General features: G+C 37.7%; 2 long non-coding RNA genes across 5 annotated transcripts; one reads left to right on the top strand and one right to left on the bottom strand.

Moving 5' to 3' along the window:
- Window positions 1-95: 95 nt before the first annotated feature.
- Window positions 96-27902, bottom strand: LOC139795794 (uncharacterized). 4 transcript variants are annotated; one of them, XR_011725702.1, is made up of 7 exons: window positions 27461-27902; window positions 23556-23722; window positions 20424-20494; window positions 12926-13063; window positions 4064-4325; window positions 3577-3677; window positions 96-1896 (listed from the first exon to the last, which is right to left on the bottom strand). It is a non-coding gene; the product is annotated as an uncharacterized lncRNA (long non-coding RNA). The 4 variants fall into 4 exon arrangements; XR_011725703.1 differs by lacking the exon at window positions 12926-13063 and having other exon boundaries at window positions 27461-27898; XR_011725705.1 differs by lacking the exons at window positions 12926-13063; window positions 20424-20494; window positions 23556-23722; window positions 27461-27902 and adding an exon at window positions 4533-4732.
- Window positions 2327-12377, top strand: LOC139795801 (uncharacterized). Its single transcript, XR_011725706.1, has 4 exons — window positions 2327-2525; window positions 9343-9626; window positions 10313-10407; window positions 11949-12377. It is a non-coding gene; the product is annotated as an uncharacterized lncRNA (long non-coding RNA).

The following is a 27902-nucleotide window of genomic DNA, read 5'->3' as shown; positions in this document are numbered from 1 at the left end:
AAGGTGGGAAAAAATACATTTAGGTAGATTTCACAATATTTAATAATCGAGAGGAATTTACACAAAGAGAGTTAATAAAAGATACCAAGAAATAATTACTTTTGAATGTTTTCATTTTTATTTATAAGGCAGTAATGTAACCCAGCAGATCCTTTACAAAGATCATTATAGGTATATATAAACATGGTGAAAATCAAACACTGGATCAATGAATCCTACTTTAAGAAACATGAGGACCTTCCATAAATGTATTTACTTTGATTTCTTCCACAATGATAGTACTCTCTTGACATACTTCTTACATGGCTGGAGAATGTTACATTTGGATTTTCTGCTTCAATACACAAAACACATTGATATCCTAATAACAAGCATTTTTAAATTACTTATTACTATGCCAGGTCCCTGGATTTCTCAAGTCTTGAACCAGAAATAGAGATAGTAATTTACTTTTCATCAAGGGACGATTTTATAACAGCCTCTATAAAAAAATCAACCTATGCATTTTTAAAGGATCCTTCCTGTTTCATGCAGAGCTGGCACTTATCTTGCTGACATTCTTGCTTCTTGATTTGGGGCCTAGCAATAGAAACAATCTTGTCATCTGTATTTTTTTACACCTTCAGGAGAGTCGTGGGAAAATGTATTGCACATGTAGACTCGTTATGACCCTGGGCATTCAGTCTGAGTCAGCTGGGTTTGCTTTTTTAAAAAAATTTAGGCAATGCTATGCCCTATCTTACAATGACATGCAGCTGAGCACAGGCTGAGCCCACATTAGCGTTAAAATGAAATTTGACAAGTGCCATGAGCACAGAATTAAACGAGGCAATGGCAAGACTTAAAAGAAGCTGCAGTTCATCTCTTTACAGCAGGGAACTGTTCTGCACAGGAGGCACAAAAGATTTCAGTATTCTGAAACTCCTACAAATTTTGGGAATATCCTGCAACTTCAGAAAGACCAGGGAAATTTATCTGAAAAATGGAAATAGCCTTGTCTCTACCAATGTCCAGGATCAGACCTAGAAGTCATGGAGCTATTTGCAATTGAAGGTAGAAAGCACAGGGCAAGCTAGGACAGGGAAGGCATCCAAGGAAGAGCATGACTCGAGATTTCATTAAAACGTATACCCATTACCTCATGCCTCCACTGCTAGCTGTCATTGGAGACATGACTCTGGGCCAGACAGCTTTTTCTGACTGTGTTCTGTCTATATGCCTCAATGCACCTGTCTTGGGGAACAATCATTCACCTCTGGGTGCAGTGCTGCAGTCTGCCTACATATACATTATTTATCTGACCCCATCTAGACTAGACTGGCCTTTTGCACACTGCACAGTGTTTGTTATGAGCCTCCCCCTCTGCCCCGTTTTGGTGGCCTCAGAACACAATTATTTTTTTTTTTATGTGCAAGTTTTTTTCCTGCTTCAAGTGTTCAAAATATTTTGAGATCAACTCTGTAGTCCACCAACACAGAAGTGATGTCAAATATTAAGGAAATTGTTCCACGTTCTAAAACATGATGGGAAGGCATTTGGGGTATTTGAGAACACAAAGTTTGACAGGAGTATCAAAGAACCAAATTTATTGAACTATTTTCTCTTATTCTTTTAAAAAGAGGCCTTCAAAGGGAACTATCCCTCAAACCACTGCTGAGTTTTGACAGAGAGCTATGAGCTTATTTCAAAAGGAAGTCAGAGTGTGAATGAATACTCCCAATATGCAGGACTTCAGCCTGCTTAATTCTGTGATGCTTCTTATATGTATGGGAAAAAGAGTTTCATTGCAGCTATGACAAGGACAAGAGTATTTGGAACAGTATCCCTGTCACAGCTCCGCAGTCAGGGCCCTGCTGCTGGTTTACCTCCATCCTCATGTCCTCATTTGGGTCACACCTGAATAAAAACAAAAAAAAAGGCAAAACAAAAATCGTCTAGATGAAAATTACTTCTAATGTGTGTAAGTTCCTTGTTCAAGCACTCAGAGCTAAGGATATCAGATAGGGGTAACAAGAGAAATAATCTTACAGCATTCCAGCATTCCTTCGGGAACTTGTCAGATCAAGTCATAGAGAGTGAATGATATTTATATCTATAAACAGAATACCACTAAACAGAGATTAAATACCACTATGTAATGCAAGTGGATTGAGCATGAACAGCAGCAGTCTATCATGTGAGAATGTACAACGAAACCACAAATGTAAATATTAAACTTTGCCCAGACAAGCACATTTACTGGTATAGGCAAGTTATTACTTCCCTAAACACTATTTACCAATGTCTAAGTACAGTAACCAAATGTTTGGTTTGAACATGTATTTTAAAGATTGCCTTAGCTCAGCTATTCCAGTAGCCCTATCTCAAACAAGACCCCAGCCTGGACAAAACCTGCATCTGGGAATTTTTAGGGAGCAACTTCATGTATTTGTACAAAGCATGGAGGATAAAGAACTGAGTAGAAGTGCTGGTGGGTGACTGCAATTAAAGTGTTTCTTATAGTTCTATTTAATTGCCCTGTTCAGGTAAGACTTTGCTCTTTACTGGAAATATCTGTCTATATCAATTTGTTACACATAAAATACTTCAGTTATTTTTTAAAAATATTTTTCCAATGTGTGGACTGACTACCTTAGTGAATAGAGACAGGAATCAAAAATAAAAAGAACCAAATAGCAAAACAGGGGGGCGGGTGTGTGTGATTGAAGTTAAAACATACATAAATCACTTCAGAAATATAATTTGCAAATTCATTGTGTGAAGTAATTAATCAAAGCATGGCTGAGATATAGTACTTGAGAGACTTTGATCTGACAACTGGAAAAAAATAGAAAGAAACTACTGGGTATGAAGCTACAGTGTTCGAATGTAAAGTGTTTCTCCATGCTAGTCACAAGTTTAATTACTTCTTTTTTTCCACTGACAGACCCAAATTAAAATAAATGGGCCACATCAAGACAAATTTCAGATGCATGGAGCGCTTAAGAATATATTGTTCCCATCATACAGGAACACCATGAAACTTATTAATAAAGCTATTCAAATTTTTTTCTTTCACTAGGAAATGTTTTGAGAGAGTAGAATGGAATAGATAGGAAGTGCTTAACATTTTCTATTTTAGATGCTTAATTTGGAGGTTTTTAAGTGGTTTGGTTTTGTTTGTCTGTTTGTTGGTTGTTTTTTTATTTTTACAACATTATGTATGTCTTTCCAGATTTAGAGCAGCATATGACAAGAAAAACAGTTACAGTAAAAGACACTGACAGTAGCCAAATATTAACTGAACTCCCTTAATACTGCCACCCCTTACACTCAGTATGAAGAATTTCAGTCCAAGTAACACACAGAGATTTTTCTGTTAATCTTTATAGGTTTGAGATCACCGAAAGTGACTTGAGATAGTTTTAAAGTAACTAAATGCACTTTTAGATTAACTAATTGCAAGACTAAAAATGAAAAGGTAAAATATTTCTTATCAAATTCATGCAAACCTATGCTACAAGTTTTAGGATTTTAGGAACTAAATGACACTTTTTCTCAAAGAAATTATTAAGTTAGCATGTACTGCTACTGTACCCTGTGAAACACAGCTGTGGCTGGTCCATCGTACTGGAACTCATATCAATGAACATGCTGTCAGAAGCCATGAGTCAGTTTCAACATTTCCAGTGATTTGCCTTAAATGAAAAATCACAGTTAAAAAAAAAAAGAAAAGTTATTGTTATATCACCTGACTTTTAAAACCACAGATGTTTATTACCTAGTCTGCATCCAACAGTATAGATAACTATTATGTACCCAAACAGACAGATGAACAGCAACATGTAAAGGAATTCCTCCTGATGTTCTAATCCTGTCTGATAGGAAGAGGTCTTTAATTGCTCTTTAATCTACAGGGCAGTGATCTCACTCTTTCCCTTTCCTCTTTCTCGTCCTCCCAAAGTTACCTTCCCGTACATTTCTCCATTTCACTCAGTTTCTTACCTTCTTCTCACAGTTTTCTGCCCTGAATTATCTGTAATCTGTTCATAGCAATCAGCAGAAACAACACATAACTGCTTACGTTCAGGAAGAAGTAGGAAAAAATCCTGTTTTGTCCATGTGAGTTGGCAGCCAAATACAGATGCTTCATTGGCTGCTGCTGTTATTTAGCAATAGCTCTTCTGCACAACAGTGCAGTAGCCTCATCCTCTGCTCTCCTCCAACTAAATTTCACAAGCAATTATAAAATCTTGCAGCAGTGGGCTCCAGAAATACTCCACGCTCCTCTTGGTGTGTGAGCCGGCGGTGCCTGTGGGTAGGCTGGAGCTGTAGGAAAAGATGAACTATGGAAGAGAAGGAGAAGAGTAGTTAAATTACTAGCACTTCCTCTGGAAAACATACCTAAAAGCCAAAATGTGAACACCTTTTTTTTCCTGTGTGATTCACTAGTGAAATTATCCTTAAATAGGGTTGTATTAAAGCAGACCCTTCATTATTAAGAGTCTGAGACTTCAAGTTCTCCAGCATCTGGGCTGCACTTCAGATCATACCTCACCTCAGGGAAGGAGCCAGAAACTCATGTGGTCTATCTTTCTGCAGAGAAAATCAAAGCACAATCTTAAAGTAATGAAACATCTCAGTTGCAGTTCTAGACACAATGAGCTTTGCAAGCCACAGCCTAGCTGTATCCTTCCTGAGGCCCTGTTTCCTTGCAGGCATCACTGCTGGTTCACAGGCGCCTGATCTCAGCTCTCAGGCTATGATTTGCTGAGTTCTCGTGTCACCAAAACTTTGTTTTGCAGTCCACCCATTCCCGCAGCTTTCCCAAGGTTGCCTCGATCTCTTGAAAGGCATGAAAGACAGTAAAGCCCAGGTAAAAAGGAAAAGCAGAACCCACTTGGAAATAAAGAAAAAAATCCCAGAACAACCAAAGAAATCAAATAAAACTCTTGACTCCTTCCTTGCTCTACATGAATTCATACAAACAAAAATTCAAACAAGATTAGGGAATGCCATCACTCAAATGGTATATATGCTTGTTCATACACGTTTCTTTAAAACATAGATACATTTCTAAAAACCTCAGACATAAGTAACAATTGTCTTTTTATTTCCTTGCCTTCTAGGTAAGTTCAGCAAAAAAAAAATTGTGCAAAAAAAGCTTGTATTCTCACTGACAATGGGGAATTAATTGAGTAATTTTCCAGAAGAACTTCTTTTAAGAAAACAGAGTTTCAAGGACCCTTGAAAAACAGAACATGAGACAATTCAAAACATCATTAAACCTAGTTATATTTCTTGAAAATTTGTTCTTATGCACTTCCTTCAGTATCCTAGAGATAGAGAGAAGATTTTGAGACTGTTACCTCCTCCTCCTCCCTCCAATTCAATTGTCATAGAACTATAGAATCACAGAATGCTTTAGATTGGAAAAGACCTTTAAGATCATCCAGTCCAACCATTAACTCAGTTCACCACTGAACAAGTTCACCACTAAGCCATGTCCCTAAGCACCATATTCAGGTGTTTTTTAAACACCTCAAGGGATGGTGACTCCACCAATGCCCTGAGCAGCCTGACATCCCTTTTGGTGGATAAATTCTTCTCCATATCCAATCTAAACCTCTCCTTTGAGGTGGCTTTTCAGTCACTCTTCCCCAAGCATGAGGTTGTTGTCACCCAGGAGCAGAACCCTGCGCTTGGTCATGGTGAATCTCATAAAATTGGCCTTGGCCCATCGATCCAACCTGGACAGATCCCTTTTTAAAGGTTTCCTACTCTCAGGCAAATCAACTCGCTGTCACAACTTAGTGTCATCTGCAAACTTACTGAGGGTTCAGTCAATCCCCTCATTCAGCTCACCAATAAAGATATGAAGCAGAACTGGCCTCTATATTGAGTCCTGGAGAACACCACTTGTGACCAACCATCAGCTGGATTTAATTCCATTCACCGCAATTTCTTGGTCCCTGAATTACCATTCAGGTAATTTTTTATGCAGCAAAGTATACACTCATCCAGGACATAAGCAGACCGTTTCTCCAGGAGAATGCTGTGGGAAATGGTGTCAAAGGCTTTACTAACATCCAGGTCATCCACAGACTTTCCCTCACCCACTAAGTGGGTCACCTTGTCATAGAAAGAGATCAGGTTAGGCAAGCAGGACACATCTCCCATAAACCCATACTGGCTGGGCCTGATCTATTAATTTTCCTGCATGTGCACTGTCACAGCAGTCAGAATGATCTGCTTCATAAACTTCCCAGGGTACTGAGGTCAGACTGACAGGTCTGCAGTTCCCCACATCCTCCTTCTACCCCTTCTTGTAAATGGGCATCACATTTGCTAACTTCCAGTCAACTGGGACCTCCCCTGTGAACCAGGACTGCTGGTAAATGATGGAAAATGTCTTGGTGAGCACTTCTGCCAGCTCTCTCAGTATCCTTGGGTGTATCCCACCCGACCCCATAAACTTGTGAGTGTCTAAGTGGTATAGCAACTTGCAAATCATTCCCTCTTCAATTGTGGGAGCTTATTTCTGCTCTCCATCCCTGTCTTCCAGCTCACAGGACTTGGTACTCAAGTGAACAACTGGTCTTACTAGTGAAGATTGAGGCAAATACTGCATTAAGTACCCTAACCTTTTCCTACCCTAGTCTTTTCCTCATTCTTTGCCACTGTTTCCCCCTTGGATCCAATGAAAGCTGGGCATTCTCCTTAGTGAGGGCTTTTGATGCTAATGAAAAGTGTTCTCTATGCTGGTGTGTCATGCTGCAGAAAAAAAATAAAAAATGGAAAATATCTGAAATTTGTGATTTAGAGATGCAAGATCTGCAGGTCTATAGATGTAGGATGGAAACAGGAGGGGGAGCTCTCAGTACACCAGCAAACAATGAATGCTGCTCCAGTGCAACAATGTTTCCCAAGCCAGGAAAGCAGGATCAGCTCTTCCTCGGCTTTGGGCTGGGAAAAATGTACAAATTTCTCGTAGATTCTGACCTTTAAAATTCGCTGGCACAATAGTTTTCTTAAAATTGCATCTTCTCTTCATCAAAAACTTTCTCGATCACTGGTAATAAGTGGTACATTGTTGCATCGGAAAAATTCAGCTTTTCACCTTTATGCTTTTCATAAAATACATAAAATCTAACTTGTTATAGCAAGAAACTATAGCAAATAGCTAGGGAAAGTGTAAGGATAACATCAGTAACATGTCAGAGATCCAAAAAGTGCTGCACAGCAAGAGAACCACATACAACTGCTCTCTGCCTCATTTTCTCTTCGTTAAGTCTTTATATATTTGCAGCTGAGCACCCCAGCTTTCTCCTGTCCTGTGGCCCTATGTGCCAGATACAAACCATGCCTTGGTCTGTGATCTGCTAATGACAAGATCACCACTAGAATCCCATTTCCTCTTTGCAGCTCTTTCCTCATTTATTGCAAGGTGCTGCACTCAACTTGAAATCAGGTAGAGACACCTGGGATGTCTGAAAAGGAAACAGCTAATTACAGAGTAGCTGCACATGCAAGTCACGGGGCAAAGAAGTTAATTTTACAAGCAAAAACAAAATACTACTGAAATCTACCAGGAATAATTCATCCAGCCACTGCTGCCAAGAATTTTATTGCAGGTAAAAAGAAAAGCATGCAAAAAGGCTGAAACAAAGGTTTTGATAGACATGGGACAGGATAGATATGGAAAGGCAGACTGTATTTGGAATCATCACCACTCATAAATTGACAATGAGCAGGGAGGATTTCTAGAGCAATAACCCCTAGGCAAGACATGTATGATCAAGAAAAAAAAAATCTTTAAATGGTTCTAAAATTACCTAATTTTATTTGTCAGGTACTTCTGCAAGTATTATACCTTCAAAAGAGAAAAAAAATGGGACATTTTCTATCCTTTCATTATAAATTGGATTGAGCCCATTGAATACTGTGAATCAATAGATTTTAGATAAGTTATAATAAAATAGAAAGGCTTAGAGAAAGAGTATGAATAAAAACAATACCAGACACTCACTTGCAGTTAGAAAAAACAGCTTAATAAAGCCAAACAATAATAAAAGTAAGAAATCTGAATAGATGGAAAAAAATATTTCTTAGGATATCCCAGGGAACAGAAAGATTTAGATGAAGCTTGCTTAATTTAACAAACCAGATGCTGTGTATACACTAGAGAAGACAAAGAGCTAGTAAAGCTGAAAAACCAAAGTTCATCCAAGAATGATCAGCAAATAATAGTCTTGGGTGAGATTAGACTGGAAAATTAGAAGAAAGTTTCTGATTGCCAGAGAAGTGAGATAGCAGTGTAACTACTTTTATTTTAAAGTGGCTAAGTTTCTAAGAGGAATTATAAGTTGTGGTTGCCAGAAATACCCAAGAGCTGTTATCCAAGAGGTCATACCTGCTCGCCATTACCTAAGACATGTATCCTTATCTCACATCCTTAATAAACACAGGCCTCCCAGGTGGTAATCCACAAACAGAAAAAAAGGCCAAATTTGTCAAATATAGTTTGGAAGTAAATTACTCACTTCAAATTATATACCAGTTTTATGGCTTCATAGCTCAGGTTGTGAATTAAATTCATATAAGTTTAATGAATCCTCTTAGCAGGACTAAATTAAAAATTTGTGGTTAAGCACTCAAATGACTTGCATCAGAGTCTCAAAGAATAGCATTTACTCCCCTTACATCAAGATTTTTTAGGGTTTTTTGTTTGTTTGTTTGTTTGAGGTTTTGGGGGGTGGGGGGTGTTTGTTTCTTTTCTGGGATACGTAATTTCCATCAAGGATTTGTGTAAAAACTTCTAAAGTTAAAATGTACTTCAAAAGTAAGAACTGCTAAGTACAATTCACTGACTCAGCCTTTCTGATGTAAAGTATGTATATGTAAAGCTATAGGGGAAACATCTAAATTGTGATCCCTAAGCTATATATAAACTAACATAATAGTCTTATTTATCAGTGGAAACTAAGAAGAAAGCCTGAATTAGGCAAAACGTTAAATGTGGCAAAAGCAGAGACCACACTAAATTGACTGAAAAATGGTCAACCACTAAACAAAGAATATCCAGATACATATAAAAAGAATTTGCAGTTGGCTGCAAATTAGAGGAAAGGCAAAAGGTCTACAAAGCAGATTGACTGTAAAAAAATCAGGTTTGATATAGAAAAAATTCTTGTTGATAGTATTACAAGAAAACAATATGTCTTCCACAGAGGATGATTTCCATTTTACTCTCCAGATTTCAAATATTTTGATGAAAAAATGCATACATAAGATGGTTTTGTTTCCAAGCAAATTTTAGGTCAACCACAAATGAAATATATGTATATATATATATATTTTCAGGCTATGAAGATGAAGCATCACTATTTTTATTTTTTCCCAATGGAACAGATACTAGAATAGAAGAGGGAAAACACTGGAACCGGAAGAAAAAGCAGAATCTTAATAATGTTCGTCATTACACCTGGGGATTTGTCATAGCTTCTGATGAAAGCCAGCTGGGTCCTGAGCTGCATCAAAAGCAGCATAGCCACCCAGTTAAAGAAGGTGATTCTCCCCCTCTACTCTGCTCTTGTGAGACCCCACCTGGAGTGCTGTGTCCAGTAGCTCCTTGAGCTTGTCCAGAGGTGAGCCACAAAAATGGCCAGAGAACTGGAGCACATCCCCTTTGAACACAGGCTGAGGAAGTTGGGGTTTTTCAGCCTGGAAAAGAGGAGGCTCTGAAGTGACCCATAGCATCTTTCCAATACTCAAATGGGGCCTAGAAGAAAGCTGGGGTGGGGCTTTTTGCAGAGGTGTGTAGTAAGAGGACAAGGGGCAATGGTTTAAAATTTGAGGAGGGGAGATTTAGATTAGATATTAGGAGGAAATTCTTTACTACGAGGGTGCTGAGACACTGGAACAAGTTCCCCAGGGAAGTTGTGGCTGCCCCCTCCCTGGAAGTATTCAAGGTCAGGATGGATGGGGAACTGATCTACTGTCCCTGCCCATGGCAGTGGGGTGGGAACTACATGATCTTTAAGGTCTCTTCCAACCCCAACCATTCTATGATTCTATGAATTTGCTAAATGGGGGTTTAAGCTACAGGTTTGGGGGCAGGAATTTTGGAGTCCAGTGTTTAACTGTACTTCATTGATAGAAGACCTCTCCAGGGAAAGTTTTTGTTTTATTTTATTTATTTGTAATTGTTCCACATTTTTTTGTGATTTGGATCTGGCTTATTCATTGTGGTATACAGATAAGAAATTATTGGTTTAGTCATGCTGTTGATGGAAATGACATGGCTTTTTGTTTCATTTGCTCCTATCACCAGCAACATGTGTGCTGCCAACCCTGTTCCTGTATTTTGTTCAAGAATGCTTCAAGATATTCACAGCCCTAGGAGCAGGAACAGAGGCCATGTATCAGGTATACAACCAAAGATTCATTCTTCTGCTCCCTTTTTCCAGTCCTAGGGTTGCTTCTATTTCTGCAAAGAAACAAAGATTTGTAAGATTTGGAAGGCCCCATACAGAGACATGTTACGGAACAGCCTTTGGGCAGTAGCTGAGACATCCTGGAGAGCTCTGAACTCCTGGAAGCTAGATCCTATGTTGGGGAATGTTAGAGAGGTTTGGAGAATGTTGGAGAATATTCCTGAATATTCTCGAAGAGGTAGGAGGTACGACCCCTTTGCTATGCCCAACCCCATGTTTGGGAGGCCAATTAGATCGGCCCATACTCCGGTGCTACCTGCACCAGGGATTCGCTGTGCTACAGGTAAACACACCGGGTGTCCAATAAAAAGTTATGTTGGTGGCTGGGGTGTGGTCACGGAAGCACTATATAAGCAAAAGTTGCTGCGCAATAAACCAGAAGTTCGTTTATCAACCATATTGGTTGCACGCATTTTCTTTGCCGCTCCCGCAATCCTAGATCTCTCATCTCCTAGGGTACCATACACATGTGTTTTTGCATAGCTACTTCTTTTTTTTTTTTTTTTTTTCTTCTTCACAGAGTTCATTCTTGGCATCACATGGTGTTCAAGATCCAGACCAGTCTTCAGGTATGCAGGTGTGAACCACTGAAATGAGCCTGGGCATGCTATACTTAGCCAGATTTTGCCCTTGTCCAAATCTTCATAATCTGCACAGTCAAAAAACAACCAAATGGAGAAAAGTGGAGGAGCCCACCCTTAGTCAGAGGCACTTAATTTACAGTCATATACATTAAAATTAATCTTCCATTTGCAGGCACAGGTCTTTGTGCTCTACTGTTTACATATATGAAACTAAGGAATTCTTTACCTAGCAAATTTAAGTGATGCTGCTGCTCCTGAAGTGGAGTGACACAATCTAAAAGAGAAAGAAGGAAATAAAAACTAAGCAGCCAAACGAATCCCCTTGTTTCCTGTGAGAGAAGAGACAGAGAAATTAAGGTGTGGGACACTTGCAGATGGAGTTTTGGAGCTTGTCGGGAAGTACTCAGCTACAGCTAAAATGGCTGCCATTGTAAAATCTTGGTTAGATGAGATTCATAGTAGATACAGTGGTAACCAGTGTCTCCCTTGGAGCACTTTAACAACTCGGTTTGAATTCGTAAGCATTCTGATTGTACATGTGCAAATGCTTCCATATAAAGGTTAGGCACCCATTGTTATAGCAGCGTCTGTTAAAAAAGATAGCCATATCGGTTGCTAGGAGATGGCAGACTTCTCCTGGAGAAAAATCACTCCTGATAAAAAAAATGATTTTACATAAAGACCCTCTTAAAAATAAATATCTTTGACAGCAGCTATTATTATTCAGAGTTCCTTCACAACTGAATAAATGGCAGAAAAATATATTATTTGAATACCATTATATCCTAAAGTGTTAAATAGATTTTTCTCTTTTTCTCCCCTCCCGTTTTTTGTTCCTCCGCAGTGATATTTGCTTCAAGCTAAAATTGCTGCCTTCCTTTCTCTATAGACTGTTCCATGAAAGAAACATTTGGAAAACTGAGCTCAAAAATTGAACTCGCTTGTCTTCCCTTCCGCTGTAAAAGCAGCCTCACTTAAAACGAACCGTCCAGTAGGATAAACACTTTATTGGGAAGGAACTTGGATGCAAAAAAGATGGGAAAAAACCCAAACCTGCAGCAAGTCTTCACAAAAGGATGGCTGGGAGAAGGCAGGTGGGAGGCTGTGCCTCCTGAAAGCAACCAACCACCCAATTTCATTTCAATAACGTTTGTAATTTTCTTCCTACTGGGGTGGCTGGAAGTACAGCTGCCCTATATTTGTGTCCATGCGCCCAGCTTTTGGTGAAAATGACCCTAACAAATAAAACATGAAACAAACGATATACTTTCTGTTTTAAACCTGTGTAGTCAATAAATGAAACAATAATCTTTCCTAATTTAGTGTGCTCAGGCTTGCTATTGTGGACATGAGAACTCCCCAGCTGCAGAAGACAAAGGCACGCAGGCTGCACAATATGGGGTTTCAGCAGCTGTGCCTTCCATTGACTGGAGCTGGGAGCAACGTAGATCAAATACCGACAATAAGAGATCGATGTTGTAAATATTAGCATGAGAAAGAGTGCACCAAACTCTGAGTGTGTCCCTTTTTTTGTGTTTGGCTGTAATAAAGTTTCTCAAGGATTTTGCATGCAGGGGGGCGGGTGTGCGTGCGCATGTGTGTGAAGTGCCTCCGAATCAGGCAGCGGCAAGTTTCCTTACACAAATATTGACAGGAATCCTTTGGTTTATTTGGAATTTTCCTGAGAAAGCTGCAACAATATGGTAATACCTCTTCACTACTTTTCACACAGTTGTTTCAACTGTTGGCACCAGGAAATCCTTATTGTTTTAATCAATACCACTTGGAGTGATGACATGTTTCTTTTTTTCTTTTAGTGACAGACACGGTGCATTTCCTCACACAAAGTTCTCATGGGAGACTTACGTGCTGTGCTCAGTATATCCAACAGCAAATATGTATTTGCCAGAGGGCTGAAAGAAGGGGCCAGTATTTTTTTCCTCTCCTGTTTTTCATCCTGATACTTTATGCTTCATCGCTGTACTTTCAAATTCGCAAATGACCCTGAGAAAAGCAATGGGACTACTGTCAATGGTTATAATGAAACATCTGAGGAATATCTGGAAGATCAGGTGGTGTTCATTTAGCAAAGCTTTGAATTTAACCTTGATGCTGCCTTCCTCCTCCATCTCCTTTCTACCGCTTCCACTTGAACGAAAAGAAAACAAACTGTAACGCTTTAAATGCACTCTTTAATGCTTTACATTAATTACAGACTTGATTAAACTTATTAAGGTAATTTGAATGTAATATGTGTGTACCAAACTACTATGATGAAGGTTATTACAGCACCATCCTTTGCTCTACAGTTGGGTATGTTTTGTACAGCACAGACAGAAAACAGAGGTAAGAAATGTCTTATCTTAAGGCATGTGGAAAATAAGTCTCTGTCACTCTGTCACGGTACTGGTGACAGCAAGAAATACCATTCACAGAGTGTTCACAAACCAGGCAGGACCCTCACTCCCTGCTCTGACAGACCCCAGGCAATGAAAGAATTCACCACCCGCAGCACTCATGTCAGCATACGGGACAACTGGAAAAAATGCACTTGTTTGGATAGTGCTATACATGTTCATGGCACAGCACAATGAATAACTGCAAAATAAACATTTCTGACTTCAAACTTCTACAACTTAACACATGCCCTTTAAAGAGCTTAATTGCAGCAGCTGCGCATCCACTGATCTGTAGCAGCTTATGTGTTTTGACATCCTCTCCATTCTGCTCTGATCAAGTAAATTTGTAGCTTCCAAGATTCATCCAGTGAAGTACTGCAAAGCAAACAACATTTTGTGCTTTCTGAGGGTTTTTTTTCCCCCATTTCTCCTCTTACCATGATTGAGACTTCCTGTTTACCTCTCAAAGAATTTGACATCATCCTTCAGTCCCAAACCTCCTCTTTCTGCGCCACCCTGTACCACTCCAGACAGCAAAAACTTTGACATAAGCTTTCATGAAGGTGAGATTAAAGCTCAAATTTTATTTCTTCTAAAAGGCTCAAGCCTATGAGTAGTTGAATATTTTTCTCTTATTGATGCTTGAATGTAAGTGACTGCATCGTGGCCCATATTTTTCTAGTCAAGCCACAAAAAGGCCTGGAACCATCTCATCCCATTTTGCTGTTGCAAAACCAACACATGTATCCAAAGCAAGTAGAAGTAAAGCGTATTTTCATTTCTGAAAAGATGCAGGTATGACATGGAGCATAGAAATGGTTGAATTGTCACTTTTTTTTCAAACTCTAAACTCATTTCTGTTTCAAACATGACCAGTCTTAATAGAAGACCTCAAGCAGACAGTTCAAGGAGGAAAAGTATTATTATTTACACATAGAGTTTGCATTAATATAACAAAACAGTGTCATTTTTTCCATTCTAGTAAGTTTTAAATTTGTCACTAACACAATGTTTAAGAGCAAATACCCGTATTTAGGTAGGGTAGAAGAGTGTAGAGATCGTGAACACTTTTCCAGAAATTCTTCCAAAAGGAGAACTGTGTGAGTGGCCAGTTATTATTGCTATGTTGCAAGATTAATCAGAACCTTCTTTTAAAAGTTAACAAAATGAGAAAAACAATTAAAGAATGCACTGCAATTTGTATTATATATTTGCAAGACTTAAATTCAACAGTAGAAAGCATATAATAATCATGAGGTGGAAAAAAGTGATATATCAGGAGAAAAATATAAAGATTACTTTTTTTTTTTAATGCTACAAAGCAGCAGCTTTGGAAAAAAGGACTGTGACTGTAAAATGCTCTTAAAAAATAACTTGATGAGACTTGTTCATGTTAAGCTTCAACAACATTTTTTGTGAAATTCCTTAAAAAATAAAGAAAAGAAACATCTGTAGACATGAAGGAAATCCCAGGTTTTGTATTGTAGTCAATCATGGAAATTAGGAAATAAATTTTGAACTGCCTTCAACTACAGAGCATTTGACTATGACAGACATTTGGCTCTTATATCACTTGTGTTTAATGGCAATTCTCTGACTAATAAATGCATGTAGCTTAGTAGGACACTTCTGGCTGCATGGCTGAGTACAGCACAAAACTTCAGAAGTACTAGGGATGGTAAAATTATCTTTGACTTCTGTGGAACAGGACATAATTCGTTGAAACAATTGACTCACAACACTTTTGACCCTAACTCTATCCATCGCTTTAGAAACACATCTTATTAGTTGAACTTGATCCAGAAAACTTTAAAAAATTACAGTAAAAATAAATAAATCCCCTCATGTCCCCATTTTACTAGCAATAAATAGTCTGAATTTAAATGCTAGCTTTGACCCCTGCTCCTGGCACAAAGTTAATGGACAAAAGAAGAAGAAGGGAAAAAGAAAAATAAAATAAAAAAAAATTTAAAAATAAAAAAATAAAAAAAAAAAAAAAGGAGAGAGAGAATCCAGTATGCCTTTTATCAAAAGTCAATTCAAAGCTCGATATAAAGTTCAAACCCTTTACAGCATACATTATCATTAAGATGAAATATTTAGTGGCTCTGTATTCTGGTCATCTTTTGACAATAACCTACAATGTATCAGAGGTGGCGGGTGCTGGAGAATTCAGTCAATTATTAAAGAATATCTCATTTTTCAGGAAGAAAATTGCTAATTTGTATGAGCGTGCCATCGATTATATTGCACCTTCCATTTTAAAGTCCTGAACAAATTCTCTAAACATTAAAAATGTTTAGCTGCCTTGAATCTTTTACAGTAGCTTCATAAAAGCTTGAAACATTGCTATTTAATAGCCATCTCCATCTCTTGCTCCAGTGAATGGTATAACTCTTTGTCCTGTGGACAATAGGAAGTCATATTTTTGGACTTCATGTAATTCTCTTCAGAGATAAGCTTGTCACAAATTATAGCTACTAATAATGTTTCAGACTTCCCTGTGTGATAGTTGCAAGGTGAACAAAAGGTTGGAGTAAAACTAAAGTAGAACTGCTCTTACACTTTTTCTTTTTTTTCCAATTAAAACTTCACTAATATTTAATATTTGAATTTAAGGAAATGTTTAAAAAATGAAGCTCTTGTCATTATGAAATGAGCATTATAGAAAAATGGAAATTGGATTGCTATCCATCCCATAGCATACACATGGACACGCATGCAGGAGATTTCACATTTGGGAAAGCATTTGCCAAGAAAAAAAGCTTTTAAATTATTGTTTTTATTTTAATTTCTACTTGCAGACTTCATGCACAGGGCAAGAAAAAAGTATTTCTCCATGGAGTTTCAGAAGAGCACTCTAAGCAAAAACCATTTAGAGACTTTCAGTATCAACATTGTGTTACCTTTCCATGAGACTTCACCAACAAAAGAAGATGAGACTCATCTGGTACGAAGGGGCAAGATCTTTGAGCAACACTATCACATTTCATGGCCACTGTTAGCAGTCATGCTTACAAAAAACATCCTCTCCGTGAAAAGTCCCACTCAACACTCAAGTCAACAAGCTCAGCCCACTGTAACTCAGCAGGTGACTGTACAGTCATCCCACTGCAGGAGAGAGAAGTGAGGAAACCTCTGCCTCCAAGATTTACAGCCCAGGTCTCTGTAAGAGAACATAACATTGGACACTTTTGCCAGATCTTCTGTTGAGCATTAAGGGTTTGGACTGACCAAGGCTCTGTCATCTTATTCATTCCCTTCACCTTTCCTTTCTGCTATGCCACAGAGAACAAAAGGGAGGCTATTTTGCATTTACCTGCATAAAATGTTCTGGACAATGCTTAGACATAGAATCATATCATAGAATGGTTTGGGTTGGAAGGGACCTTAGAGATCATGTAGTTCCAATCCCCCTGCATGGGCAGGGACACCTCCCCACTAGACCAGGTTGCTCAAGGTCCCATTCAACCTGGACTTGAACACTTCCAGGGAGGGCAGCCACAACTTCTCTGGGCAATCTGTTGCACTTGAGAGGATAACCATACATTTTAAGAAAAGATAATTTCTACAAACATTTCCACCTGCATATATGCAGAGCAAAACATTAACTGAGAAAGGTAGGAATGAAGCTGAAGCAAGTTTACAAAACCACCTGCAAGTTTACAAAACCACATGGAAAGGTTTTTTCTTTCTCATTTTCTCTCTCTCTTTTTTTTTTCTTTTTTTCCTTTTAATTTCCTCTCCTCTGTCAATAAGGTTCCAGAGAAACCAGCTTCACAGAAAATGAGCAAGTGAGCAAGTGCATGGTGACTAGACCTGCACTAGAAATAAAGTGCAGTGAGAAATAAACTGCCCAGATGAGATCTAATGCCATTTTGAGGATGGCTTCACAGAGGAAATGAACCCTATGATTAATATTTGACTGATTCTATTTCCTTGGTTTCAGTGATATTTTTTTACTCTCAGAGAGTAAAATCCAGATTGTTGTGACAATGTGAGAACAAATTAGTCAGTATTTATAAATCACTTGGAAGAAAAAGTGCTATTGCTGATAATTATAGAATTTGAATAAATCAGCAAAACATGTTGCATGGGAAACTGGTTGTTTCCTCTTCCTTTACATCTCAAAGTTGGAAACACAGAACTGCAGAAACTTATTGATGATGTGGTGAAGTAGGCTCTAGAACTCCAGTCAAGTCTGCTGGACTCCATACTCCTACCTAAGTATTCACATAATTTTCCTTTCCAGTTTTGTAGGAATGTGAAGACAACTGACTCACAGAAAATATCAGCAGTCTGAAAACTTTAATACATTCTCTGTTTACTTGCAACAACCTAAACTGAGCAAGGAATAACCCTCTTTGCTTTAGTCTTGAAAAAACACATCAGATGACTCCTGGCTTCTTAAATGTGTACTTCACACCTCTGCTAACCCATATTCCCTGGAATATATCACAGAATCAATTCATAGTTTGGGTTGGAAGGAGCCTTAAAGATCATTTAGTTCCAACACCATCCCTTGATTTTGTGGAATTTAGGGTAAAAGACCACTGGGGAAGGGAAACCTTGGGGATCAGCTTCCCCTGGAGCCAACCAGCCACACCTGCACATATACATGGATACACATACAATCCATGCTTCCCTCAGCCCAGTTGTGCTTTATATTTTGTTTTGTTTTGTTTTTACATTTAAACTGAGGTTTGCATGCACACAATTACAATAGTTCTTTCTTAGATTCAGGATGAATAATAGCCACTGTTTTTATGTTTGGTCTTGAGTGACAAAACATTGGTACTAAAATACTTAAGAATAAACACTGGAAAGAAGGGGTAAGTTTTTGGTTTTAAACATCTGTTTTAAAGTGATGTGAGGGAGTAAAATTAAATTTAATAATCTCTCTTCCTTCCTCTGCTTTTGAAATCTTAAGACAATGTGGTAGGACATGTGTTTCAGATCTAGTGTGGTATTTTCAGATGTAGACAATTCATTATCCGTGGTTCTCCCTTTCTGCATAAACCATGATTTTTCTAAGTACAAAATTGTCTGCTAAATTGTCCCCAGGTTACACAACACAAACCAGCATTTGTGTATAATAAGGCATTACCTCCACCTGCTACAGACAGTGTTTATTCTGCACATTTTGTTTTTGCTCTTGGCCTGTGGCCAGTGAACTCAATAGTTTGTTGGAAAGTAAAGGATCTTACATGTCAAATTGTCCAGTTTGTTTTACGTAAGCTTAATCAACTGTCAGCCCTTTTTTGAGAGAGTAGAAGTGAGGTTCTTCCATACATTTTTATGGCTATTTCCCCAGTGAAAAATTCATTTTTAATATCTTTATCATAACCAATCTCACATACGTGTGTGCTTAAATCAGGCCACAGAGTGGGAGCTGACACCCAGCAACAGGACTTCTGCACCCACATTAATCACACACTTGAAAAAATGCTCATCCACCAGCTCGATTTGATTTACACAACGTTTTCTGGACAGCTTTGGTTATACTTATGCCCATCTTAATCCCTGCAGCTGTATGCCTTAGGGCATCCCCCTTTCTTGGACCAGCAGATCCATCTAATCAGGAGGACTTTACCACACAGAAGCTAAATCTTCTAACTGACTGCCCATTTAAATCAGTCAGTTGAGTACAAAGCAGCAAGTGACATAACATTTTTCTCCCTGGTGCAGGACAGAACTGTGCTTAATTAGGCATTTAAGAGAGACTTAACTTCTACAGTTCTCACCACACATGTTATTTTCAAGCAGCTCAATGATCTGAAACACCAATTAGTTTCAATTCACACCTTTTATACTCCTTTAGTTTGCTGTTAATTCAAAATCCAAATTCCCTTCCTTGTCAAAAAGTGGTAATTTTCTCTTCTTGTAAATGTTTCCTCTGAAGTGCTGAAAACTACAATGCCAAATGTCACTACTTAAAACTTTATACAGATGCCTTATGCCATTTGCCAAACTTCCTGTTTTCATGTTTTCATGCCCAATGTATTCTGTTGCTTTCCCTCCATTAATTAATGTATTGTTTCAACTCCCTTGAAACCTATTCTCTCTTCAACATCACTCTTCCTAAACCAGTTAAACAACAGTGATACCGCCAAAGGGGATTCAGATGACTGCAGTCTCATAAAACACTGGAAACAAACATGCAATAGAAGTTAAAACAGAAAGGTTGATAAATCAGGTGTTTTCCTTTCTCACACATCACAACCCACTGTGCAGCAACATCAAAAAAACACTCATTGCTTAGTAGGAAAAAAAAAAGAAGCCTTCAAAACCTGTATTAGTTATGGATGCTTACAACTCCTCCCCCCCCCCCCCAAAAAAAAAAAATCCAAACAAAAAAAAGCCAGTCCATTATTTATCAGTTAGTTTTCATATCACTTATATCCATCTGTCAATAGTCCAAAGGTTGAGGAATTTTCTTAAGCAGGTATTTACTATATATGCTTACCAGCCTATAAGACCATTGAAATCTACAGTTTTTTGGGCACAGCTTATGATAATTCCTTTTTTTTCCCCAATATTACTATTACTTAAAAGTTGAAAGTAATGGGGATTAATAATATATTCCTGAAATATGCCTTTTTTCTGAATGTCTTTCCTGCAACTTCGATCAGGTCAGACTTAGAAGAATCAGAAAAAAACAATCAAGTATCAACATAAGCACTCTAAAAATACATTCACTGCTACAATACTCATAACATAACTCATACAACATAAATTCTGTTGACTGATTAGCTTAATTGCCCCTATTAACTTTTTTATTAGCTTAGTCTACATAATATTAAAATTTTTCAGCTAGTTTTTAGTGTGTGAATACTTATTCTGAATTTTGTGAGAAATACAAGTGGTGGGATGATATTTCACATCTCCTGCTGATGAGTTGACAGTACAGAATTACCCATCATTAACGAATAACCTTCTGCCCATATGCTGTAAAAGTTACTTACCTGTGCACCTGCTCTTCTTTCATACACATTGCCTATACAAATCAGCGTGTTGCATATCCTGCTTTCAGCTACTGCAAAATAAAAAATCAGTTAAACATTAATCTTTTCAATTAAGCTGCCAATGTTGCTCAAAATCTCTTGGGAGTGTTTTCTCAGTCCAGCCCACCACCAAATCCCTACACATTTCGCGTTTATCTGACAAGTTTTACATGTGATTATCATGGTGACAGACTGCATTTTAAAATTACTGTGTTTGTATTTAAAAAGAAAATAAAAAAAAGTATCCAAAAAGTCAAGAGACTGTTACACACTTGATTATGGGATTTTCAGAAAAATATGACACGAATCTGTTGGTTTGACTGGTAATCTGGAACTACCTTTGATATGAACTGTGGGCGCGTCTTATTTTGGCATAAATGTAAACCTCAGTTTATATGTGTGCAAGCTATATGCTGCTGCCAAAAAAAATATCTCCAAGCTCAGTCTCCTGCACACTTGCAGTCAAATGTCCATATGAAAATTACTCAAAGAAAAAATTGAATTTTCCCTTATGTCAGCAACTGAGAGATCTAGCACATGTACAAAGGTCAAAAATTGCAAGTAGCTGTCCTAGAGACAGAAATAACCTCAACACTAGATGAAATCTAAAAGCCAGACTATAATACAACCAAGATGGACTATCCACTTGAGACACTTATTTAGATTTATAGAACTGCCTTCTGATACTCATTTTCCAAATTGGAAAGGTTGCACAGTGCAGAGTAACAGCAAAGCATTCAAGTTCCCCAAAAAAACATTTAACAAAAAGGTCGTTCTCTATGTTTGAATTTGCACAGACCCCCCACAGCATCAAAGCAAAGTAGGAATAGATCTTACCCACAAATATAATTAATAAACTTCATATTTGCATAAGGGTAGTGAACAAGAGTTATCAAAACCCAAGGAAAGCACACCTCTAAGTCATAACTAGGCCCACAAACCAATGAAGAACATAACTATGCTTGCTTTGCCAAGGGTTAATTCTGGACATCTACACAGCAAATTCTCCAGAGATTTCTGTTCCAGATTGCAGTTAAATCTGGCCTATCACCAGGGACTCAGGCTCTCAAAATTGAGGATGTTCAACCTCTAAACAGTCAAAAATGCTCAGCTTTTCATCTACAGTTCCCATCAAATATAGAAACATCTTTCATATGTTTAGTTTTTACACAGATTTTAGTACTCCTCAAACTTATTTTAAACCATTTCATAGCTATCCTTCCTGCCTGTTAAACACATCAAGTGCTTCAGTGCCAGCTGGTGTCAGAAAAGAAAGTCTAAAAACAAAAAACATACTGCTGGCTGTCTTCTATTCGTGCTGGCATCCACTGCTTGAAGACAGAATTAAACACTACTTCTAGCTCTTCCAGCTTTCCTCAGACACCAGAATTTTATAGTGGGAGAGGCAACTAACAGCATTGCTCTTCAGCATGGGACATTTCTGAGTTCCTTTCCTCACTTCTATTATGACCTTCTAATCTGATGCCCTTTTGTTTTCAAACTGCAAACAGCTTTCTATGTTAGCAAACTTTTTTTATAAGGAAAAAAAAATTACAGACAGGGTAATGCAAGGTGGCTCCAGTGGGCTTAATTTTTTTTTTATTCTTTTCTGGTATGACCAGCTGAAAGAAGGAAAAAAAAAAAATTGCCTTTATATTGTGTGCATGTAAAACTTTCAGCAGATTTAAGCATTCAATCCAGTACTGACTCCACCTTGTCTTCCAGCTCCCCCACAGTCTTTGTTCCCTCACAAAGACCGGGCTCAAACCACCTTATTTCCCTCTGTGCCACAAGAGTTGGAAGAGATGCTAAATTCACCACCACATCAGATAAGACAAAGGCATACAACGTGATGTGTACAAAAGCATTATGATCTGGAGAGGAAAAATAAGATTTTATAAATATTTTCAAGCTAACATGCCTGAATTAAGCCCTACTTGGGCACTCAGCATAAAAAGAGAACAAGGAGATGTCTCATTTTCTCCATACATTGAACTTGTTTCTTTTGACAAAACCATAATTTCTTACAGTCAGTGTGACAGTTTTCCTATAGGTGGGAGGTTTTCTACATACAAACATTTAAAAAAACTCTCAGATTTGCAGTTTTATTGGCTTTAATCAGATCCACTTTGCAGAGCACCATTAGATGAAGATGATGCATTTTCAAATAAATTCCTACACAACTGGGCTGCTAAGCAGTAGCTGTATGAAGATTTTAATAAATTATTTATTTCTTATTTTCAGTTGTTTTTCAAAATACAATTTTATTAATAAAAATATTTTTAAATACATGAGAAGTGGATACCAGCTCTTCCGACATTAGAAATCTTTAAAATATGTGCAATGTTAATCTGATTAGAAGAACAAGTCCTGATTCAGTCAGTGCTAATCAAATCTGGGCAAAAAAATCAACAGACTAGAAGTTACAGTATGTGAGTCTCCTGATTTTAACTTCTAATAGTAAAACTGAAAGATCTGCATCGAGTGTAGTAATTATTTTTAATACAAGTAACGCGCATTTTTCTTCCAGTAAAATGTTAATTAAAATATTTTCACCCCTATTGCTGTTGCTTGTAAGCAATACCTTACATTTTCCAACAAGCTTAATGCAAGTAAGTGTATAAATAACACTGATAAAAATAGAGCTGAATAAAAACATCAGTTCATGCAATGCTGGTGCTCATGACTACTACTTTTATGAGACACAGGAGCATTTTTCACCCATAAATAAATGCTTTAAATAAAAAATCCAACCCAAAGTATTATTAAAATTTTAAATCCCATGTCTTTTGTTATTATTCATTGTTGGAACAAAAAGAAACAATAGTAAAAACTTCCATTGACTATGCCCATTCTGGCAGACCATTTACGAACCAAACTAGTAACTACTTTGCAAGCAATGAATTTTGAACCTACATAAAAATAATATCCAGTATTTCTGTAGGCCAATATATTGTACTTTGTAGACAATACTAAGAGTGGGGTTGAAGTGAGGATGCAGTCATCTAAAGCAAAATTCGAGCCCAGTGCAAAAGCCTGGATACAAAATAGCGATTTCATATTGAGCTGCCACTCAATAAGTTAAAAACTTACCTGGGCAAGAAAGAGCACTCTCAAGTTTCTTAGCCTATTTTGCAGCAAAAGTCCTGAATTTCAGAGTATCAGGAGAGCCAAGAAGGATGATTATATATCCCAGAAGTGAAAGCAGGTGGGAGGGATAATCCTGCTCAGTCACTTCACTGGGGAGTCTTCAAAGAATCCTGCAAAAAAAGTGGGGAAAAAAGTCATTAAAAACCTACAAACTTCTGAAAAATGGTTTAAATTCTTTTCTGCTTTTTCCAGGAGTCATATGTGGACAACATCTCTTAGCAGGGGCTTCTGAACTCCAAGTTGATGTAGTGCCTACCTAGAGCCCCGAACTAGGCAATAGAGGAGAAAGGTTTTTAAACATTTCACTGTACTCACTATTTTCTAGCTCATAGCTCTGAAAGCCCTCTGCAAAGCCATGCAGAATCTCAGAGGCTATGTCTAAACTAAATTGGCAAGAATTCCCAAGCTCCAAAATCTACTTATGTTCTTTCAAGGTGCCTTTCCATGCAGATGACAATTCTCTCTCTCCCTTCCTGCTCCCATTGCCAGCTATGGAAACCATATTGCATAAGCACAGTTCTCTTCCTAAGGCAACTGCATCTCCCTGTACATTTTACAGGAATACGAGGTGTCCAATTCTGGCCTACCACGTATCTGGGCACTCAGAATGGAAGTTTCAGAATCTAATTTATGTATGTTTCAGTACTGAATCTAGACCTGCAAGTGGTTATACTGCATACATAGTTATATATAGTTGCAGCCAACTTCACAATCTTGCTGCATCTAAAAGAAACACTATAAATGTACCACAGTCTGTAAAAATCAGCCTGAATGACAATCTCAATCTGGTCGTGAAAGTAAAGATTAAAGTGCCTATTTCCAAGCCAGTTAAAATAAAGCAAAGGAGCAGTCCACAATTACAGAACAAGATAACGCCAGTCTTGCAAATATAATCCCGGAGTTCAAGTTCAAATTTTTCTGATCTAAATTCCAAAATCATTGTTAGAGAATAAAAATAAAGAAATAAAAGAAAAAATAAAGAAATTCTGAACCAGAAACAATGTGTTACTTTTGCCCCCTCTCTTTTCAAGTAACCATTTCAACACTTAAAAATGAAAACACATCTTGTTGCAATAGTTGCTCATAGTTATTCATATTTGCTGTTGCTAAAAATATCTAGTTTTGACAGAGTAACTTGGACAGAATGTCAGATGTTGATTATTTTAACTAATCTTAAGGAAAACAAAGATATTTCTCCCCAAAATGTTCAAGTGACTTACAAATGTGATGCATAGTTTATGGCCCTGATATTACCGGCTATACAGATGTAAACAGTAATTCAAGACTTCAAACTCTTTCAAGAGTAACTCAAAAATACTTCTGAAACTTTTCTAGAAGAGATGTTCAAAACCAAGTGTTAATATGAAATAGGTCCTGATAGCTTTAATATAAAATGCATACATTTACCCAAACACAGGTTGACACTCAGCAAAATCACGTAACAGTAAATATTTGCAAAAAATGCAAAATATCTATTTCTTAGAGCAGTCACTAAAAATTATTAACTTCTTATCTTAGACTTGGCAACTGCTATATATTTATTAATTTTAAAAATTCACTCTTCTATATTTTGTTTAATATTTTTCTATTGGTTTTAAATATCAATATTCCCCTTTTGCTGATAATTTTATGATCAGCTATAAAGTTCTAGTTTCTCAGAGACTGTTCATGAATACTGTGTGTAAAAAGAAACTAACCCAAACAGATTAAAAGAAAAAAAGAAAAACAAACAAACAAACAAACACACAAAAAAAAAAAAAACCACAAAACAAAGGCACTCAATTTCTGTGAACCAGATTAATGACATAGGTCTAGAATGTTTTTGTTTCTGTTTCTGGGCACTACATGATGCCAATGAGAATACAGTTTATGCCAATCTCAATCTTGCCATGGGAAAGAAACAGCCAAAGATATATAGCTAAAACTGTTTACAAGATAAACATAAAGTTTACTGCTTCCCACATACTAGGGAAACAGTTGGATTACACATCAGCATCTGGTTGCTCCAGACAATACTATCAGGAAGTTAATGAAATTGGAACAAGGAAATTACTATGACTCGGCACTCCATAAAAAAGTGTAATTTATCATCAGTGAAAAAAACAATGGGAGCTTTGCTGATAAATTAACAAAAGAAAATATAAAGGCTGTATTGCTGTAAAACAATATTTTTTTAGTATTTTTTTCTGGATAAATTAGTTCTGCTCCAAAAGCTGATGTCACCCAAAATTAGAAAAATGGCAAACTCAGTCTCATGAGAAACAATGATCTTTCTGGATTGAAATTAAATGTGAGGCAAGATGTTTATCTGAAGTTTCAAGGTACTCATGACACAGTCTTCAAATGAAAACCCTGTTAGTTTTATTCTAAAGAGACTTGATTCCACCAAGAGCAGGAACCAAGAACACTACTTTCAACATTTAGGAACTCTCTTCCCCTCATAAAAGGCAAAGCTTTTCTGTTAAAAGACTCATTTCCCAGAAATCAGACTTGGACTGTCAGTTTGGTGACCAGCCAGGTGAAATATTCAGAAATTCTGGAATTTGGTTCCCTGAAATTTCTCCACTGGGCAGCCTTCACTTTGTCCACCTCATCTGTGGAATATTACAAGACGTCTCGTATGAAAAATTGTAGGAAATATTTTCCTTCAAAGCTACAAAATGTCTGTTTTGTGAATGTGCTTTTTGTTCTCTTTGGCCGTTTCCAAGGTATAGTTATTCTTGAAAATGGGCTCAGTTATGTCACTACAAGGGACTACACTATTTCCACGTCAGGATCTTGGAGTGTCTTCAGACCACCATGGGCAAAGAATACTTAGGACAATATTCCCTGAGGAACAATACTTCTCTTACTACTCCTCAGCCAGTAAAATCTTCCTAGGCTGGTTCCATCCCCTCACTACTATCTGTGTGCCAGCAACCAGGCATGCTCATGGCCTGCACAAAATTCCCCAATCTGATTTGTATTGATTACTGCAAGCACTTCTCAACAAAAAGAAGAAACTTTGGCCATGGGCTTTGCTCCTTATTCATAAAACACATTTGTTTATGGCAGCAAGAAGAAATTCTACAGGCTCAGCCTTCTCCCATTTGCAAATTCAGCTTGCCTAAAGACTGCATGAAGAAGATGGTCCTACACAGTGTGCCTTTCTTTCAACTCATGGGCACGTCTAAGGACACAGATGTTCTGTACCAAGTAGGACACTCCAATGTATCAGTACAAGCAGATCACAGCAGCATGCAGAAACATCCTCACTCTGGAGAGAATAAGGCACAGGACTGTTTTGTATATATGTTGAGAAGAGAAAGTTGAGCTCATCATGAAGACTCCCAGTTCTCTGGGGGTGTCTATTAGAGGACAGTAGAAAATTAAATGCATTATACCATGTTATTATTAAATAATAATAATTTTTAAAAGTCTGTTGCCTTTGTTTTGTGTTGTTGTTGTTCTTTTTTTTTTCTGGGTTTTTTTTTTTCTTTTTTTTTTTTTTTCTGGAGCAAATACATTGCTCTCCTTATGCTTGTCACTGCCATGCATTCACTGCCAGATCCCAAACTATATCCTCAATTCCTCAATATTCTTAGCCATCTTGAAATCATTTAGTAGCAGCAGATAGGACCAATCCCTTCCTCCAAGACACCTCTGCTCTAAAAGAAGGCCCAACTAGAGTTGGATTAAGTTGCTTTTCATTACACCAGATTCCACCCAAGACAGGCAAAAGGCCTCTTCTATAAAGATCCTCCAAAGATATTACCTAAATTAATGGTGTTTTAGCACCTACCGTCCTTGGCTTTCAGCACCACAGAACTAAACAAAGAAAGACACAACAGTTCTCCCTGGAGGCTGACCTTCAAATCAAGATGAATGAGACCTCTTTTCCTGATTATCCAACTCCTCAAGTAAGTTACTTCACTCCACATGGGAAACTCCTGTGGGAAACTCTGGGCTCTCAAACCAAGAATCTAGCAGACCTGTGTTCACCCTCTACTTAAATCCAGCATGTGTTCCCCAAAATTGAGCTGGGCTGTGGGGAGGCTTGCTTCAGAGGTGGTGTGTAGTTTGTCTGCAGAGCTCTTTTCTCAGACAGTTGTCAATATGGAAAGTAAGCTGTCATCAGATGCCTTGGCAAGCCAATATGTTTTACTGATCTGGCAGAAAAATGCAGAAGAATAAAATCTGACTAGTTTTCTGCCAGACTAGTAAGAAGAATTGTTTTACTGCAAAAGCTGACACAAGGGAAGGAGTGGAACCATATGGCTAGAAATTGGCACAGGGGTTCAAAAGAATAAG

Source organism: Heliangelus exortis, chromosome 1 (assembly GCF_036169615.1).
Source record: "Heliangelus exortis chromosome 1, bHelExo1.hap1, whole genome shotgun sequence".
NCBI classification, from domain to species: domain Eukaryota; kingdom Metazoa; phylum Chordata; class Aves; order Apodiformes; family Trochilidae; genus Heliangelus; species Heliangelus exortis.
The sequence above is the reverse complement of the archived record's forward strand: the minus strand, read 5'-3'. Positions and strand labels throughout refer to the sequence as shown.